General features: G+C 36.8%; 1 protein-coding gene across 42 annotated transcripts in view; it reads right to left on the minus strand.

Moving 5' to 3' along the window:
- Nucleotides 1-19,714, minus strand: part of LOC141748935 (guanine nucleotide exchange factor DBS-like) — a 243,678-nt gene that overhangs the window by 128,647 nt on the left and 95,317 nt on the right. For 41 of the 42 annotated variants that reach the window (XM_074601727.1, XM_074601713.1, XM_074601746.1 and 38 more), the window contains 3 exons: nt 15,597-15,737; nt 3,118-3,267; nt 2,344-2,394 (listed from right to left, as the gene is read on the minus strand). The gene's annotated coding sequence lies outside the window, so the exon portion shown is untranslated. Of the gene's footprint in view, nt 1-2,343; nt 2,395-2,632; nt 2,785-3,117; nt 3,268-15,596; nt 15,738-19,714 lie in introns of those variants that run through there. The other variant, XM_074601753.1, reaches the window with a different exon arrangement.

Genomic DNA, 19,714 nt, shown 5'->3' on the forward strand with positions numbered 1-19,714 from the left:
AAATGAGGTACTGGATCTTGCAAGTGGTAATTTGGTAAAGCCAGCTGCCCCACAGTGGCTAGTACTAAATGTCTGTGGGAAATCTTATAGGCATATAAGTAATAGAAATGCAAGTTAAAGTCCTATTATTATCCTAAGTAATATAATTTAAGCATTAGCACAGTAAAATATTGGAATATTTTAAATGCCTTTCAACTGCCGAAAACAAATTGTCATAGTCATTAACTATTTAGCATTAGAAATCCTATTTATTCATTAAGGTTATTTAATGTTTGTGAAATTATTTGGCTGTCATCTAATTACTGGAAATTCAAAATCATCAGCTTTTTCAGAGTCATCCTTTTCACAGAGACCTTCTTCAACTACCAATATACCAAACATTTACCAGCCATAGATATCTACATATAGTGAATAAAATGTATAGATGCATACGCTCCCTAGAAAGCAGTGCTTCTTTCAAAGTCTCAGGGTTTTGGTACCAAACATATGTGGCATGATTAATTAGGGAAGAATTTCTTAGATGTTGCAGGAATATCTCAAGAAAATCAATGGCCATAAACATGAAGAACCTAAGAAGGTAAGCTGAAAGTAAAGAGTCAAAAAAAAAAAAAAAAAAAAGCTGCTTCCACTGAAGTGCAGTGAAAAGGCAAAACCATCGGCATTACTGAAACAATGGAGAAGCTGTAAAAGTTCCCACAACCAGAATTTCACACCGGAGACCTTACACAGAAGTTGGTCCGTTCCTTCAACCTTAAATACCAAGTTTCTGAAACAGTATTGTGTAGCCACAGGTTTCAGATGCAATTCCAAAAGTATAATATAATGCAAGATGCCTACAGATACTAACTCAGAAACAGGCAATGCTGTTAAAATATCATAATGATTTGCAAACCAGCAAGGTTTTATGAACCAATTCAGATAATCTCCAATGGGTTTTTTTTTTTTTATGTACTATATATATATTTATACAACAAAAGAAAAATGAAATCAGAACAAGAGCCTTAGTCTCTTTAATGTCTGCAGCATACTTATGGGAAGACTTCTGTCTTACTACACCTTAAAACTTTCTGAACGCTTTGCAAGTGTTCAAAAGCACTTATAATGTTGGGAGTTATTTTCCTTATTGCGGGGGGGGAATCACATTATTAGAATTAGATAGATACTTCGCAGCAATTCTTCTGGCCTGCGAGTACAAATAGAGGCTCATGCTACCTGCCATACAAATGTCACAGTCAATCCCTCATCCCAAGAGCTGAAATTAAATACAGCCAATGTATAGCACAGACACGAGTTTGAGTTCCAAAACTCATGTTTAAACTACACAGCAAACCTTACAGTGATTTATATTCAGAGTTCTTGCTACACCATTCATGACAATAAAAATCATGTAAGAGCTTCCCAGTCAGCTTTCAGTCCAAGACTCCTTTCCTACGCTCATGAGTGTAAAATACTCATCTCACTTTTTTCGTTAAGCAAGATGCTATTGAAGAATCTTAAGGATAAACAGAACGAAATATCATATATAACAGAGTGCCATACAAACGGACATTCAGGGAGACAAGCAGTGGCTTATGCTACATGAAAAATAAGGCCCCCATTAGAAAAAAGGCTAGTGACAGGAACTGCCCAAGTGACAAGAAAAGGCATGATACAAAAGCCTGCCACTAAGGTAAACATTTACAAACTGTGAGTCCCATCACTACTGACTTGTTTTCACTAGATCGCATTGTAGAACATGTAAAACGTCTCTGAGCATCCTCTAATTGCTATCAACAATATTATGTTAGTAGGTCCTAGTACAGCATATTCTGCAACACAGAATTACACATCATTACCAGTCCATTTAAGCATGCCAATTAGATCCATTTAAAAATAAGTATATCTAAGGTGTATTGTAAAATGCAGTAATGATTAACTGCGATGCCACTGAGAAAGAGAGTCACTCAAGAACTGAGTCTTTTCTTTAAACAAACTTGGTTTACAAATCCTGTCATTTTTCACTATAGCTGTGAGTTGTCATTCAGGGGAAGCTGTCATTGTACTGACATGCTGCAACACGAGCTCCAGGGTAATTGTGCAGATTAGGAAACAAAATATTCACGTCCCATTTGAATGAATGGAAAAATTGTAAGGCAAATTTGTGTTGGTTAACTTAATAGCGTAGCTTGTCTGCTGACATATTCCCATGGGAACTGGAAACCAAAAAGTATGTGTTACATGAACTGACTTATTTTGGATACTTCCCATGTTATCACTAAGTCAGAAGCGAGATTTTCACATGTAACTCACTGTCCTTTACAGGGCTTTAATCACTTAAAACAGTGACTGCGAGTTCATACATACCAGTTTCTGGAAACCAGAGAAGGCGATGGATCAGGCACAACAGCGCAGCACCTGAAAATTGAAGCATACAGACATCTGTTAAAAAGAAGCAGAAATTACAAATAGAAAAACAGAAGTGTATGAGTAACTGTTGGGGGTTTTTTTCTTCCAATTCCCTGCAGGTTCCAGAAGGTTTGGCAAAACCAACATTTTCATCAAAACCAAATAATATGCAAATCTGCTGTAAGTACCAATTTTCCTCCAGTTTACTGAATCTTTAGTAAAAACAAACTTAATAAAGATTAGACACCTGAGTTTTCTGCCAAGGTAACAATATCTGTATAAGAATCCCTAGTCTATCTGGTGAAATCCTGAAAAACATCAGAAAGAAGCTTATCCCGCCATGCTAAAAGCTACTAGCAAGGGATTATTCTCCCTCTCTCCTTTTTCATTCACAATGGTGTTCTTGGGAACAGATTTATTTTGTACTTACGGTGTCTAATAACAGCTGTTACGCATTTATTTTCCCACTATCCTGACACAGTAATGTTATCCTACTTAATTCTGCAACTCTTTCTGACATAAAAATGCACCTGCCATTAACATTCCTTAATACTGTAAAAAACTGGTAGTGACCTAGGACTTCCCGGCTCTTACCAGTGCACGTTCCAGCTGATTTAACTCCCCCATAGTACTAACAGAGAGAAGTCATTACAATATAATCACTACCAATAATATAAAACCTATAAAACAGAAAACACCCAATTTTAATGCCAAGAATGGCAGACACTTTACCTTTAGAGACAAGTGTTTGAAGTAGCCTTCAATTAGAAGAACTGCTCCAGGTTTGCTTTGGGGTTTGTTTTTTTCAGTATACTGATATTTCTCAGACACTTTCATAGCTCCATTTCCATCTCATGTCAATTGTTGGGATCCAAACAGCAGCTGAAACAGTTTTGGAAATGTTGTGAATGAACACCTCAACCAGAACTCTTACATTACCAAGAATACACAAACTGGAGTTCAGAGTCCTGAATTAAATTCCAACATCATTCTTTTGGTACCAGAAAGGCAACCTGTTTTCCAGGTCATTTGCACCTGAAGTCAAAAGGCAAGAAAACGTTTTGAACAAATCTAAATTAAATTGTAGGAAAGACAAAATGCTACCACTTTATCCGTCTTTCTCTACAGTACAGAGTACAACATTAGATTGGCTTTGAAACCCAACCTTAACAAGTCTCATTCCCACAGAATTACCCTTATCTTCCGCTTCTATTTCCACTGTGCTTCTGTTGCTTTGTTAGACTTGCTGTTTTCTCTATCATATACCTCCTCATAAAGACCACAATGATGGTCAGAAAAACATGATTTTCTTAAAAGAACTTCCCAGTCATTGTTAAACCCCCACACTTATTTCTAAATATATTTGACTGGGGGGTAAATGGAGGGAGACACTAAAAGAATAACAGCCTTGTCCACAATTCCTATTTCCTTCTAAGATTAACAAAGACTCGTTTTAAGCAAACTTCTTTTTTAGTGACTGGTTATTTTCTAACACAGATGCTACACATAACTAGAAATGTTCATTTGTTGTGAAAGATTTTTAAGCGTAAAAAAATTAGATCTTTCTACCTGTCACTTTCTTCTTCTCCCTAAGTATCGTTTAAGATAGAGTCTAAAACATCAGACGATTACTAGATACCCAGCTTCCAATATAAAGTTCCCTGAGGTTCCCATAAATTTCCCTTTTTATGTCCAAACCATCATGTGTATGCAGGTCAGTGCAGTGAACCTGGTGAACTGGTTTATAGTTTATTAAAAAAAAAAAAAGAAAAAAAAAGGAGGGTGGGTGTGGAGGGAAAAACAAACAAACAAAAAACCTACTACATTGGAAGAAACTCATTTAGGCAGAGTTCATGACATTGCAGTTGAGAGAGCAGAACTCAAGGTTGTGCAGCAGACACCCCCCCAACCCCCCACCACTGCGATGTCGCCTCATGTGTCATCAGTGACATTGTCCAAGATGCAGTAGGCGTTCTCATTAACAGAAGTCTTTTCGTGAGTGGATGGATGGAAACAGAGAAAAACACAACTTGGATAAAGTTACAAGCTTTTAATTTATCTGAAATTAAAAAAAAAACACAACACCACACCAAATGCAACCGAAAACTTGTAGTGATTTGGGTCTAGCTTACTATGAATGAATAACACAAGCTAGAAAACACAAGAGAAAAATGCAGGAAACTAGAGAGGAATCTTAAGTATCAAAACCTTATTGGAAGCAGGAAATTTGGGGGGTGGAAGGCAGGGATAGTGACACCAGTCCATTAGACAACAGAGAGGAAAAATGAGCACTAATAACATGAAACCAAAAGCCTATGTCCATTACATCATAGGAAAACCTAACTGTAAAAAGAAGTATTAAAACTACTGAAGTGCTAAACCAAGATATTTAGAAAACAGAGCAAGTGCTAATCATAAATGGATTAGTTGATCCTTTCTTATGGGTGGGGAATAAATTGGATGACTTCTGAAAAGCTTACTCCAGCCAGGTTTTTCTATGATCTGCATTTGCTATATCACAAAAAGTGGTACTTGAAAGAAAGTTTACTTGTATTAAAAATTAAAAGCTTACATCTCTTATTTAGGCAAACACCCTAGTAGTTCAATTGGCATTAAAGTATTTGTTTACTCGGTCTCGTTACCTATTCTGTAAGTTTTTATAACCTTCTAAAACATGAAGTAGCACACTGTATAATAGCTTTTCCAGTTTTCTCTCAAAATCCTTCTCAAACAGTAGCTTAATCTCTTTAAACACTTGTCCAACATTCCATGCATGCGCTGACACCATGGAATGTCTTCCAATAATAAAGAAAAATAACAGCATGGTATTTATTTTTTATTTCTCTTGAGCTGTAAGTCATACTTGTAAGATAACGATTGCTTCATGAATGATTAACCCATCATGTAATTTAGACAGATAAAAGACATAAATTTTGAGTTGTTTATTCTGCATTTTCACTGCCAAACCAGAAGGATGGCTTTCTTTTGCAATTTCATGCTGATTACATCCTGTATGAATATAAAAATCTTAATCAGTGGGACTAGCCTAAATATTTCTAAAGAAGAAGCCACAGAGGAATGTGTCAGCCCATTCTTTCAATAACAAAATGAAATAAAATAAACCAAGGAAATAAGCTGGAATAAGCCTATCGTAAGTATTTTTCCAAGGACATACTCTTTCTTGTTCGTCACACAAATTGACTGATAGGCATAAAGTGGGTGAGCAGTAGGAAGCCTAATCTGATTCCTCTTTGATTTTCTGAGATTATTTTGCTCTTACTGGAACAGCTGAAGTGAACATACAGGGGTTTTTTGTTTGCTTCACAAATGAAAGCTTGTATTTCCCTTGACTTTCTCTATAACAGAGCGTACAATCAAGCTCAAGCTGTGGACAATGCTTTTCCTCTCTACTGCAGTCATTACCAGGAACAATACTGGCAGTCAGATACAGCTACACAATCCAGGACTGTAACTCCTGGCTAAATCCACGTATGAATTTGTATTAGATATAATCCAGTGATAAAAGGCCATATTTGAAAAAGGACCATTTGGATGAGTTCCTCATCTACATTTAAAACACAGCAGAAAGAAATCCAAGAGACCATTTAAAATAAAAAAAAAAAAAAGGCACATTAAAACTGGGAACATCTCAACATTGGGAAGATTTACAATTCAAAATTCAAATTTAACAAACATACCAACCTAAACCAGGATTTTTTGAAAAAGAACTGCACTTTAAGGTCACATAAAACTTCTTAAAATACAGTGTAATAAAGAAAGAACTACCCTGAAATCCATACAACTCCGATTTTATGCAGACTGCACTCAAAAATGAGTTAGGCTTTCTGTACATTGCTTGGAAAACCATCATTATGTCAACAATGGTTCTGTATAATTTTGGTATGTACTGCTGAAAACTGCTACATAATGTAAAAATAAAAAAAATTAATTACACAAGAGTTTTGCATTCACCAGGGTCAGGGGAAATGCCTTATTGTGTAGGAAGTTCGTTTCATGTGACCTTCCCCTTAATTCCTTCTGCATTTTCTGTATTTTGTCTGTCCTACTGGTTTTACTAGCAATTACAAAAAAATAACTTGTCACTTACACGCAGGGACCCTAACATGTAGGAACAAAGACAGACTTAAGTGAAGCAACCTGGGCCAATGTGAATGCACTGGAATGTAGTGATTACAATAGGAGGAGTTCCAAAATATTTTAAACAATCCTTATCTTTCAGAGGTCAGACTAAGAGCAAAGAAGACAAGGCACGAAGTAAAAAGTTCTATGCATGGCTTCTCCTCCTCTTCCGTTTGGTTACTGCAGAACACTGTTACTTCGCCTTTTTTATGTAAATTTGTGTCACTTTCTTCTATTGCAGGGGGTGTGTGTTTGTTTTTTTACAATTATTGTGGTCAAAGTCCCAGATGAAACTAAAGATCGGAAGTTAACTGAGCTCAGAAGTAAATATATTTGGGTATAGCCCTGTTTAAGCACTACTGACTTCTTCCTGCTTGCTTCTGTTTAAACAGGGAGGAACGACTCCTGAAAAGAACAAAAAAACCAACCAAACAAAAAAACCCAGTGGGATCAGAAAACATCCACTGCTTCTTAAGTAGAACTGGTCAGAGCAGAACTGAATCAAGAGGTAATACCTAAGCGAAAAATAAGAATACTGATCAAATTTGTAGCATCACTTAATTCAGTAGCTCACAGACACTTTGGGCAAGCAAGAGATTTGGTCGGTAGATTGTCAACCGATAGTACTTCAAATAGCTCTCACAAAGCCGATTTACCCAGGTTTACAGTAGCTTTTGATCTCTGAGAATGAAGGATTTTCAGAATTCCTTTAAGTTTCAAAACTGCAAGGAAAGTGATATATTTATAGTTCACAATGACAGGCAACGCTGAGATAGAACAGAATTCATTCTCTGCAAAGGGAGAAAGATAAACACAAACCAACAGAACATTACAAAAATTCAAACAACTTCAAAAATAAGCTATTAACCATCATATTCAAAATAGAAGATTTTAGTTCAGTCTCTCATCTCTCCAATACTAGTTATTGTCCATTAACTTTCCAGGTAACCACCATGCTGCAACTTCACGTACACATTTTCATTCAGTATTTTTAATATTGTAGTGTCTTTTTTTTAAACCTGCATAAATGAAATCCGCAAAGAGTTTACATTTGCTGCTCCTAAATACCCGTTCAAATATTTTGGCAGAAAGTATCTAGAAAAATAAACCATAATTATGTCATAAGGAAATAAAAACAGCATGCAATCCTTGTTCTTATATAACCTTTCTTCTCTCTATTGTCTTTCAAAAAACTTTTAAAATCTGAAAAGCAAGTAAAATCAATGTCTTAAGGATTAGTTTTAAAAAGTGAGCAACACAAACTCCGGAAGCAAAAAAACTCATTCCCACTGCCCTTGACGAGAACAGAGAACCATGGAATAATACTTGCTTATGGAGCCTCATAAAAAAAAATTAATCATTAAGTTGTCAATAAGACAGAATTATTCTAAAATAAAAGCAAAGAGATGACGCTTTATAGAAAAAATACATTGAAAAAAATCACAACCAGGAACAAATAAGATGCTCATCTCTTCTTTTCACTCCTGTAATTTTAAAATCTGTGTGTTATTCTGACAATTTTACAACATAGTACATCAAATTTTGTCTTCATATTTGACTTCGGGCACAAAGGACACCAGCTGCCCAGTAAAAAAGTCTTGATTAAAAGAAATTATAATTTCAAATTAGAATTAGCAAAAATACAGTAACAAGAAGGATTTCATTCATTCTACATCTTCCATTTTGTTTATCTTTGATTCATTTTATATTCACAATGAGCAGACTGAACACAAGAAGAGAACATGAAACATGGAGGATATTTTTAACGTAACAATTAAAAAAATACTGACGTGAAAGTTCTCTTCTAAAAAGTTGCAAATCACAAAGAATCATAGAATGGTTTGGGTTGGAAGGGACCTTAAAGACCATCCAGTGCCACCCCCTGCCCTGGGCAGGGACACCTCCCACCACACCAGGTTGCTCCAAGCCCCGTCCAGCCTGGCCTTGAACCCCTCCAGGGATGGGGCAGCCACAGCTTCTCTGGGCAACCTGGGCCAGGGGCTCACCACCCTCACAGCAAAGAATTTCTTCCTCGCATCTCATCTAAATCTCCCCTCTTCCAGTTTGAAGCCATCACCCCTCATCCTATCACGACACAGCCTGATAAACAGTCCCTCCCCATCTCTCCTGTAGGCCTCCTTCAGATACTGGAAGGGGGTCTAAGGTCTCCCCGGAGCCTTCCCTTCTCCAGGCTGAACCCCCCCAACTCTCTCAGACTGTCCTCAGAGCAGAGGGGCTCCAGCCCTTGGAGCATCTTCATGGCCTCCTCTGGACCCACTCCAACAGGTCCATGTTCTTCTGATGTTGGGGACCCCAGAGCTGGACACGGTACTCCAGGTGGGGTCTCACCAGAGAGGAGCAGAGGGGTAGAATCACCTCCCTAGACAAGTTTACTACCATAAACTACTAATACATTTATCTGCCATTTAGTCATGCATTCTTTTTTCTTACATTTTCATACAAAATTAGAGTAAAGCATACATACTCGTATTGAGGGTCTGAGTCTTTTAAATAATAATACTCTGTGCTACAACTACATTTGAACATTGCTTTTCTATGCTATACATATAATTTCTGGTGGTACTTAAAGCATTCATCCAAATCAACAAGACTTAAGGGCACCTGACAGCTCAGATTTCTGGGTAGCATTGTAACAGACAGCAATTGTACAATACTTAAAAGTCAGTTTAATGTATGTCTAGTGAACACTGTTTTTAAGAAAGTCCCTTAACTCATGCTCCATTGGAGACCTAGCCAAGGTACCAATTAGAGGTATTAGGGGTAACAATTTTAAAAAGTCCTAGTCCAGCTTCTACTGAGGGTTTTGCGAACATCAAGTTTTCTTTCACCATCAGCACCAGAACGTCACAGTAATTACAGCCTCCTCACTCCCCCAGAGACAAAGTTTAAGAGTTCAAGCAGTACGAAGCAAACACCTCCTACGCGGTGTTAACTTGTAGGCAAGGAAAGGCAGAAAGCTGTTGGGAGTGTAATACTGGGAGAGATGAGAAACAAATTTTGCATCAGCTGATGTTGTTGCAGACCTTTTCTCCTTTATGATGGAAGTTAGGTTAACACAAGTCAAAGGTACCAAAGTAGCTCTCCACGTGTTCTAATCTGCAAAGAATTACCACAAGCACATACTACCGATAAGTCATTTTTAGGCTTTTTGTAGACATTTGGATGTGGAGATTTGGCATAACTTTGTGAGAGATTTTATCAGGAAATAATTTTGCTTACAGAACTCGTTCTCCAGCACTCTAATATCTATATCTGCATGACAGATTAAGTAGCACATGGGAAAATCAACATAGCATTTTTCAAGGTGGCTTTGCTATACTACTAATGATCCTCACCCGTCAACTTCACCAGCAGAAACAACTGAGAATGTGTTAAAGCAAGACCAGATATATAATGACAGAGACAAATGAGGCAGAGGCTTCATGAATGTCGTGCACAGAATCCAACTGGCATTCTCACTATAACAGACACAAAGCACATTTTTTAGCTAAAAGACTGAAAACAGACAGAAAAAGGCAACAGCTATATGAAATATGCAGTTAAAGAATTAACAAGGAATGTTGATTAAAACATTTTACCCCACTTATTACACGTACACTATTCTGAATTCATAGATTTTTCATAACTCAGACTAATTTTACCATAATGATCATCTTAAAGATGGTGGTTAATTGAGAAATATAATGCTTACCAGTACTTTGAGGGCTGGAGTTACACCATGAAAAACAAAATACCAAGTAATTCATATTTTTAGATACTGAACTAATTTCACAGAGAAGAAAGCTTGCTTATTTAGCAGGAAGCCATCAAAATTCAAAATAGAAGCCAGCTTGAAATAAATGATGTCTTATTTTAGTGAGCGAGTTTTGTTTAATTGCACTTCTGAATGGAATTCAGCTTTTAATGGAAGATAAAGTTTTCAGTGAGCAATGCATAATAAAAAGCATAGCACAATCACAGCACAATACATAACATTCCCACTACACATATACTCAATCTAGAGCATTATGATTCAAAGATATCGCTTATCTTTACAAAATCAGGGGAATGTTTTGAGATGAAATTCGAGCTGAATGCTTCTCTGAAGGACATTCAAATCCTTCTAGAATACTTAAACTCAGTTCACCATGATGCTATTCCCATTCTGTCCTTATACGCTGAAATCAAACATCTATTTTAATTATTGCATTATAAAGAAAAAGTATTTCAGAGTGTTGGAGCCCTTTGGAGTGGTATTCGACCAGTGTTAACAAATTCAGCAAGAGGAACTCAGTCGCCTCTGCTCTATAAATTGATACATAGAGGAAACACAGAAGTTTTCATGCCTTCTTATGGGAAAACTGGGTCTGGCTGCCATTCTTCCCCTGCTCAGAAACAACTGATCTGTCAGAGCTTCAAGATGAGCTGATTAAACAGTCCCAGAGCAAGGATTACAGTCCCATATCTCTAGTCCACTTACTTGAGCAACATTTCTTTTCCCTCTTTCACATGAGCTATTTACCATATTCTACTCTTTTGTTTGTTTGTTTTGAAGTTTTTGTCTTTCCTCATTAGAGACATTTGCATTCCTAGGGAAATGTGCACCTGATTTACATATTTGTTAAATCCAGAAATATAAGCAGTCTTGAGTATTAGTACACTGACAGAACATCATGATGTAAATAATGCAAAAGAGTCTCATAACAATTTCAACACATATCTCTCAGGGTAATTTGTACAAGTGCTCTGTGTTGTGGCATTATTAAGAAAACTATTTTGATGCGTGCCAAAAAGAGACAGAGTTACAAGTAAAACCATGTTAACTTATAATTTTGTCCAACTTATTACAAAGAAAAGAATTAAATGGGTGAGGGGAAAACATTTTAAAAGTCAAGTGAGATCTTTAAAGAAATAGATTTAAAATTTCCATTGCCTTGGGAATACTGCTGTGGTACCGCCAGATTTGCAGGGATGCCACAAGAAAGGCCGTTGAGTCATGACATTTTGAAGAGTTGAGCATACACCACTTGAATCCATCGAAGACTTTCTTTGAACTCTGTAGAGTTTTTACACAAGTGCCACGTAATTCTCCTTTCAATAGAGAAGAACATACTAAGGCTCAAAAGGAGTTTTGCACAACTTCTCAGCCATTACTACCAGCAGCTGTACTGCACTGAGTACGAGACTTCCACAAAGACTGAAAACAGGTTTTCTGTAGCGATTTCAAGTTATAGTTGTTATGGCACAAGTACAATTATTGTAGGAAATAAAAGCATTAGCCTGGACAGGACTCATGAATGGAAACATTTGTTCCCCTCCAAAGCTTAGGAAATTGTCTTTAATATGCAAGCAACAATATTATTTGACCTTTAGATTTCAAAATTGTGTAAGTTACATTACCAGAGTCTGGTTTGAAAACCTCCTCCTACCTTAGCTATACTTTAAAAAAAAGGGGGTGTTAAATAAAGTTAACTCTTTATACTCTTCCAAAATAAAAAGCATGCTTACTTTTTCATAAAGCATTAAACATCATAATTTTATGTAGTATCTCTTGATATAAACAAGAACATAATCATTACTGCTAATGTAGAACTCTGCAAAAATTTATTTTATATTTATTACGCCTGCAAAAATAAAGGTAATTTTAAAGTCAAATCTGGCATAAATACACTGATAATATATTTATATTATGAAGGTAATACTACAATTCGGGCTCTGAATTAATACCTCAGATTCAGTATTTTGAATAAAATGTGTGTGGTGAAAAACAGAATGTCGTTGCTCAGAAGATTAATCAAAATAGAAGCCAACTTGAAAAGTGAAAAACAACCAAAGAAAAAAACAGATATGGCTTAAAAAGTATGTCTGTCATCTATTTTTTCTGCAAAGTCTTTAAATCACGTTAAATATGAAATGTGACAGATGAAACAACCCCAAAATACCCAGAACGTAGTATTTCTTGTATTGCTACTGATACAATAGGCTACAGCGCTTTCAAGCCTTTGCTCATGAGATCTTTTCCCTATTCTGATTTGAATAGCATGCCAACTTTTTTTCTTTTTTTTTTTTTTTAAAAAAAAAAAGCTCAAGAGCATCAGAGCATTATGTAATTTTCCCAAATAGGAAGATTTCCATGACAAAGGCAGACAACTTAGCACAGTGCTGTGTGAAATACAAAGCTGATGGCTGAAGCTGGCAACTGCCAAGGTTGGAGCACACATTTTACTCACATATTCATTTTCTGACATCGCTTGCTTAGTCTGCGGCACCAGCAAAGGAGCTGGCAGGGGAACAGAAGGTTACAGTGGTAGGTGTGGGGCTGTAACAAGTTGTCTTAGATTAAATGGGTTACGGACTGCTAATGGAAAGAGAAGTTCAGGACAAACAAAGGAATACCTTTTGCCTCAGAACAAATCTTGAGAAATGGTGCTAAGGAATTCAAAGTACTGAGTTACAGCAACAGCCTCTCATTAGGAAATCACACGGTATTAAGCTAAACTATATTTAGAAGTAACAGTGAGATAACATATTTATGCTATCCCAATATCCAGCTCCTCTCAGGTTCTCCACAGCAAGAGTACTAAATTTTCCAGATTTTCATTACTTTGCCTTCAAAACTACTGTGTACGTCAAAGCACTCATGCCAAGGATAATTAATTACTTATGTCTGACATAATTGTGACCAGGGATTTCTGGAATAGATTTAATTATACACAGAAGCCATTCTCTTATGCTTCCAACCTTGTGACTTGCATAGACACCCAATCTAAATTCCAAATGATCAAACGTAACCTGGATACTTTTAAAGTTGAAAGAAATAGCCAATTTGTAGTTGTCAGTCTTCATCATTTTGCTTGTCTGGAAGAAAAAAAAAATATCCCACCACTTAAATAATATTTATGCTACTTGACATACATTGGAAGTACAAACAGCCTACAGCTGCAAGCAAATCAGTCTCTTCGGATGCAGTTTGCTTCATAAAACTAGTTTAGTATTACGTGCATATAATAAATAATTTCCATGTTGAGAGTTTACCATCTATAAGAGCACACTTAACCTTCATGTTCCTATTTAAGTTACTAAGCGCTGCCTCAGTTTATGTAAACACATGCATCTAACAACTCCTCTCTAAACCTTCCTCCTCTATGCTCTAGCGTTTTTTGCTTTCCAGAAGAATTTCACCATTTGTGGTTTTGCTCAATATTTTATAAAGGCAAGGGGCATTTATAAGGCAAATTACAGAGCTTGCAGTCAGGTGGATTTCTGCTTGTGCGTCAGCGGAACGTATTTTCTTAGTATAGTGTCTATATAGTTGATAGCTGCAGTCAGATAACAACAGAAAAGTAATAGCACTAGGAGGCATATGAGCAACCTAGGGAAGTTATGTCTATTTAATGGGGACGGATTGTCCCCTGTGAAATTTTTAAAGCATAATATACAAAACAATGAGTCATTGGTTGAGAAAGCAGCCGGTTCTGTTGCAGAACAGCTTCAGAAAAGCTGTTATCACCTCAGTAAAAGAGGTGAACCAGAAAGCTGGAGCATTGACTCAGCAAATTAATGCAGGACCACATGCTGCCACAGATGCTGGAACTCTGAAGACTGATTTTCAGCTATGGTTATGAAATACAGAATTTTGGAAGCATTACCTTGTAAGTTGCAGTGAGCTAAAAGTAAATTATTGCTTACTAAAAAGCAACAGTGGCTCCAGAGCTAGATTACACAATGTCAGTTTCCATTAATAATTGTCCTAGAAGTAATTTGAATGTTAATGAGAAAGCAAAGAAATGAGTTCTCAAAATCAGGAGGAATTCTGCTGCCAACTTGAAGAAGTGGATACTACAGAAGTCAGTGATAGCATTTTGCTAAGATTTCAAGCACTACAAATATTAATTACACCTTATATTACCCACGAAATCACACATGATTAGGGAAGACTGCATGCCATGTTGTATGTATAATATGTAGACTTAAGAATGTTTTATATTAAATTTTTCTTTTAATGTACAGCTAGATGTTGGCATCTGCTAATGTGCTTGTCACAGTAACAACGATACACTCAATTTCATGTTTTACATGAAAGCCTTCAATCTTTTCATACGTTATTATACTGCGTGCAGGTATGTGCATGTTTGATGGACACGTTTCCAGAAATCCAGCCCCATTTTCCTTATATATATTGTGCTTAAATTCCTATTGCTTTGTTTTCTTTCCTTACAAGAGAAACGTAATTCATTAGAAAAGAGTTCAAAACTACAAGCAACATGAACATCATGGTTTACTGTGAAAATGGGCAAAAGCACTGCAACAGTTGTTTATCATTGCTCATTCTTCCAAAATGACAACTTTATATAACACTAAGAAGAGCTGACTGCTTTCTATCCTGTTGTACTGACAGCTTTTGGCATAGGCAATTATGACTCAATTTAAAAAACCCGAGAGGAAGCATTTGTGCGTGAACACTAGAGATGGGCCAGCTCTTTTTTAATCAGCTATTAGGCATAACAAAATGGCATTTGAGTTCTGTCTGGTCATTCTTCACCTTCCAGATTATCTGAAGAAAAACTAGCAGGCAAATGAGGAAAGTTCAAAAAAAAATGAAAACGGAACAGAAAAGAAGCAAAGTAAGAAAGACTGAGAAGAAGCAGTGATTGCAAACAGTAGTGGAGAACGGTTAATATTGTAAATCTTCTCAAGACAGAATGCTTATTCTAGATGAAGGAGCACTTACTTTCACTAGAAACAGCCATTTATTTGTCATGCATCTTTCCAAATAGGATAAACTAGAGGAGAGTAGTCGGTAAATTTTATCTGCGTAATATTTCAGGCATCATGTGACAGCACATTTCTCACCAGCTTCCCATCCTATTCCACATCCCACAGGCTAAACCGTTAGAGGCCTGTCATACTAACAAAACCAGCAATACTAATGTTGATCATCCCAAAATCAAATTATTTGTGACCAAACACAACAAGATTTGTGGCAATTATTTTTCCCTCTGGTTACAAGTTTTCATATTTTTACTCCTAACACACGGTAATTAACTTCCAGGAGCAACACTGTGTGTTACCTGCTTGGTGAATCTTTCGGTCCTGGGGTATGCAGGCAGTCTAAGGGAGTACATGTGCTAATTTGCTTTTTTTGCTTTTTCCTTATCAACATCTGGCTTCCGGATGAATAGCTAGCGGGGCTCCTGATGTCAGTTATACTCCTAAAAGAAAAAAAGATTAATGTCAGTATTTCAGTTCTGTGGTAATACGTGAAGTATCTGTAGGCACTAAGATTCTTCTTACACCATCTCCAAATACATCCTTCCCCAGTGCTGGGGCAAGATTTGCAAAACTGCACTGTGCTGCTTTCTAAAGGGAAAACGTGGAGAAGTGGTGATGAGAAATGAGACTCGCTCCCCAACAAACAGTTGCCAAGTCCTCCAACAGTCTTTCCTGGAAATAGATTGTTCTTTCACAATCAGCTAAAAGCAAAATAAGAAAAGCAAACTACTCTTCTGTTGAATATCAAGGGCTAGAATTCCATCTTCCACTGTCCTTAGCTGGCCAAGATATTTCACAACAGCCACTCAAGTTCAAGTGTGATGTCTTCTTCACTTTGGGAAACGATTGCTCCCAGGAAGATGCATTGCTTCACAGGTTTCGCTGCCCCATTACCCACCCTGTACCTGCAACCTGGGCCCCAACAATTCAGCACGGCAGACAGTGACTGCTGGCACTAGGCTGCTCTAGTTTTTGCTGCCACTGAAACCGTCTCCACGAAGTGTCACCGGGATGAGAAGACATTTTGTATTCTGTCTTACACAGGGGTGCTTTCAGTAGCTTTTTCATCTTTAGAAGGTGATAGCTGAAGAACAACACTGCAGAATTTAGAGTATTTAAAAAAAATTGAAAAGCATTTTAATTGACTATGCACGCATTTGTGTGGCTGACATTGGTACGTATTTGGGACAAGTTACTTTGGAAATACAAAGAGAGCTGACAGCTCCTGGCATGCCAATTCTCTGGAGTCAGGCAGTGCCTAGTCTCAGAAATTCTGGGGTTTATATCAAAATAAATGCAGGTAGAACAAGCGGGCATAACTCCTGTTATTAATTTATATTACTTTTATCGCACCTTCCCTCTTCTGCCTCCTAAGTACATTAGTCTGTTTGGAATCACTTGCAGGCTCGTTCATGGCAAACTCTGCTATATCAGCTTTCTCTCAGAAGTGTAGGCCTTTGCTCTGCACTTCCTCGTTACCCACTGATTTCTGTGAGCTTCAACTAATTTTTCTAAACATGAAGAACGCGCTTGCTTCCTTTTATCAGATACAAGCACAAATATATTAATGTTGATATATTAAATAAATATTAGTACTAGATATACCCAAAAGTTTTAAAAATGCGTGTAAAATTATGTATGCCTTAATGGAGATAATTAAGAGTTAATTCTTCCTATACTTATACCTATGTTTATGGTAGGTATTACCATTGCTCAACTCCTAGTTAATTAGGTAGTGCTATCTGAATAGCTATCTAGGTACACATAGGATGACCTCTCTGTCAAAAGATTACTGAATTTGGAACCATTAGCAGTAATCAGAACAGGAACCAGGTAGTGTCGCAGCTTCAGAACTGTGTCAGTGTCTTGCAGAACGTGACACGTCTTTTGGTCAGCACTTCTGAATGCATTCATTAGCCCTGTAGAAAGCCACAGGAGTTCTATTGTCAGGATTCCCGAGCATCTACAGCAGTAAATTTATTTAAGCGCTCATTCCAGCTTAATTCTATCCTTTTACTTCTATACACACGTTTTTCTCTGAAGTCAAAAAGCTCAAGACAAAAAATCAAATTCAATCAAGGCTACGCTGGAGAAAACAAACATGTTGGGCATATGGAATACGATGGGAGTTTGCCTAGTTAATTCTTTCTCAAAGAGTCAGACAGTAAAACTACTTTTTCCTTGTCCAAACTTTTTGCCGATACCAGCTTACCACTGGTAGAATCAGTGGTCTAGAACAGCTAAAGATCTGGCTCAGCCTGTCTCAGACAGCGCTTGTGGATGCTATTGATGTTATTCATGTCTGGTATTGTTTTCAGACTTGTCAGATGATATCTACCTCCATGTCTGAACTCAGAAATCTTTTTATCCTGAAACTGAGAATATCTATGTTTTATCATAGACTGAGAATATCTATGTTTAATTTGTTTATCATGCAATTACTTTTAAAAGGTTGGTAGCTTGGTAATACATTAAAAATAATGGTTTTTTTTAAAATATTTTAAAATTACTAACATAAATCAGAAGTTAGTATTTTTTCCTGTGACTCGAAGACCATCCCATGAGTTCCTCTGTTATTGACAAGGGGATTCTTCTGAAGAGGATTTCATAGGTGATAAGGGAAAATAAACCACCCCTGACTTTTCCAAAGTCTGCTAGACATTTAAAAGCTCCTAGGCATCCCAGTTTCCTGAATATCACCCAACAGGTCTAGAACTTAAGAGTATACATTTTGCAGGGAGCAGGGGACTTTCCACACAGGTAACGTGTTGACATGATGATGGTGACAGAAGGCCGAAATCAGCCACACTTGCCATAATGCTCACTAGGCCAGTCAAGCCCTAAACCAGTTCCACTCCAGCAGGAAGTGCATTTATTCATCTGTCCCAGTCTAAACACTCGCCTTGAAGTCTGACTTACTCCGAACATACTTTCAGAAGCACACACATTCAGAAGCACATTATTCTGTCTGAACCATGAGAGAGCTGTGCTAATAATAGCAACTGAAGGCTCTTTTGCCTTTGTTATCTTCCAGGTCAGCAGTAATGCAGCTAGAAAACAAACACAAGTGTCCACTTATCTCAAGACAAACTACATATAAATATGTAAATTAAGAGCTTTACAGATTTATGAGTAATCTTTTATTTCCAGACAAAGCACTTTTGGATGAACCATTTTTGCAATCTAAAAACCAGTAAGTAAGCGTAATTGAATGCCCAGTCATACATGTAGTCAATGAACACTTTGCTATTAGGATAAAGATCGATAAATACTTTAGGTCACACTGCAGCCTATATTTTGGCAGCTATCCTCTATCTTTGACATGCTAATTATCAAAGATGTCATTGTCATCCTACAAACCACAGAGCAGAAGTGAAGAAGGAATACCCATCCTGAAAGAAATATTAAAATAATGTTAACAAAACAACTCAAAGGTCTTTTGCTGGAACATGTTAGAATGCCATATCTAGTACATTGCAGAACTTAATACATTTTTGTCTTCAGAAATTTTACAATCAAATCTCACAACCGAGTTTACAGTTTTCCCTCAACCTGCAAGAACAAGATGTTTTGCATCACTGAAGATGATGTGGTTTGTATTGGCCTATTATTTTTATTTACACTAAATATACATTAAATGCAAGAATTGTACGTTGAAATGGGCACCTTCTGTGCGATTTTTTTTATCAGAAGTATACCCTTCTGCACTCTCGGAGCATTTTGTCTGCTTTTGCTTTGCCCTACAAAGATATTTTTCTAAGCAATTAAGTCAGTTGCAACTAATAGACTTGGACAAAGTGAGCATTCTTCAACTTACTAGAAGCTGAAGTGATATAAGCAACAGAAAGCTGCAAAAAGTGGCAGCTCACACTGATGAAGACAGATCCCATGCTCACATACACCTCTAAAACTCTACTAAGTCTTCTGTTCTCATCGGCACAATTTTTCTACATAAATGAAGAAAAACCTCTTATGACAAAATTATCTATACTTAAAATTACTATTTATATTTATGTGCATTGTTAATTCTACACAGTACATAAATTATGTTTACATACTATAAGTTTAAAAATTTATCACTTTATACTAATGTAGTTATAATAAATATTTCAACTGTTAAAAAAATTATTCTTTTTCAAACTATGTTCCATTAAAATGAAACTGCCCTTTTTATTCTGAGTTATTCTGGGTTGTGTGCATTTGTATTTCAGTGAAAGGCAAGTCGATAACCTCATTTTATGTCTGTCATCACTTAAATTAGAAAGTGACTTTTTCCACAGGGTAACTGGGCAATGCCAGGTGTGTAGTGTCCAAAAATGATTACACAAATATATATCATTTATCTGGTGGTGGCAACAGGAAGAAAGGTGCAGTTCATCAACTGGGGAAAGTACCTGATGTTCTGATTGCGTCTTTT

The sequence above is a fragment of the Larus michahellis genome, chromosome 9 (genome assembly GCF_964199755.1).
Source record: "Larus michahellis chromosome 9, bLarMic1.1, whole genome shotgun sequence".
Taxonomy (NCBI): domain Eukaryota; kingdom Metazoa; phylum Chordata; class Aves; order Charadriiformes; family Laridae; genus Larus; species Larus michahellis.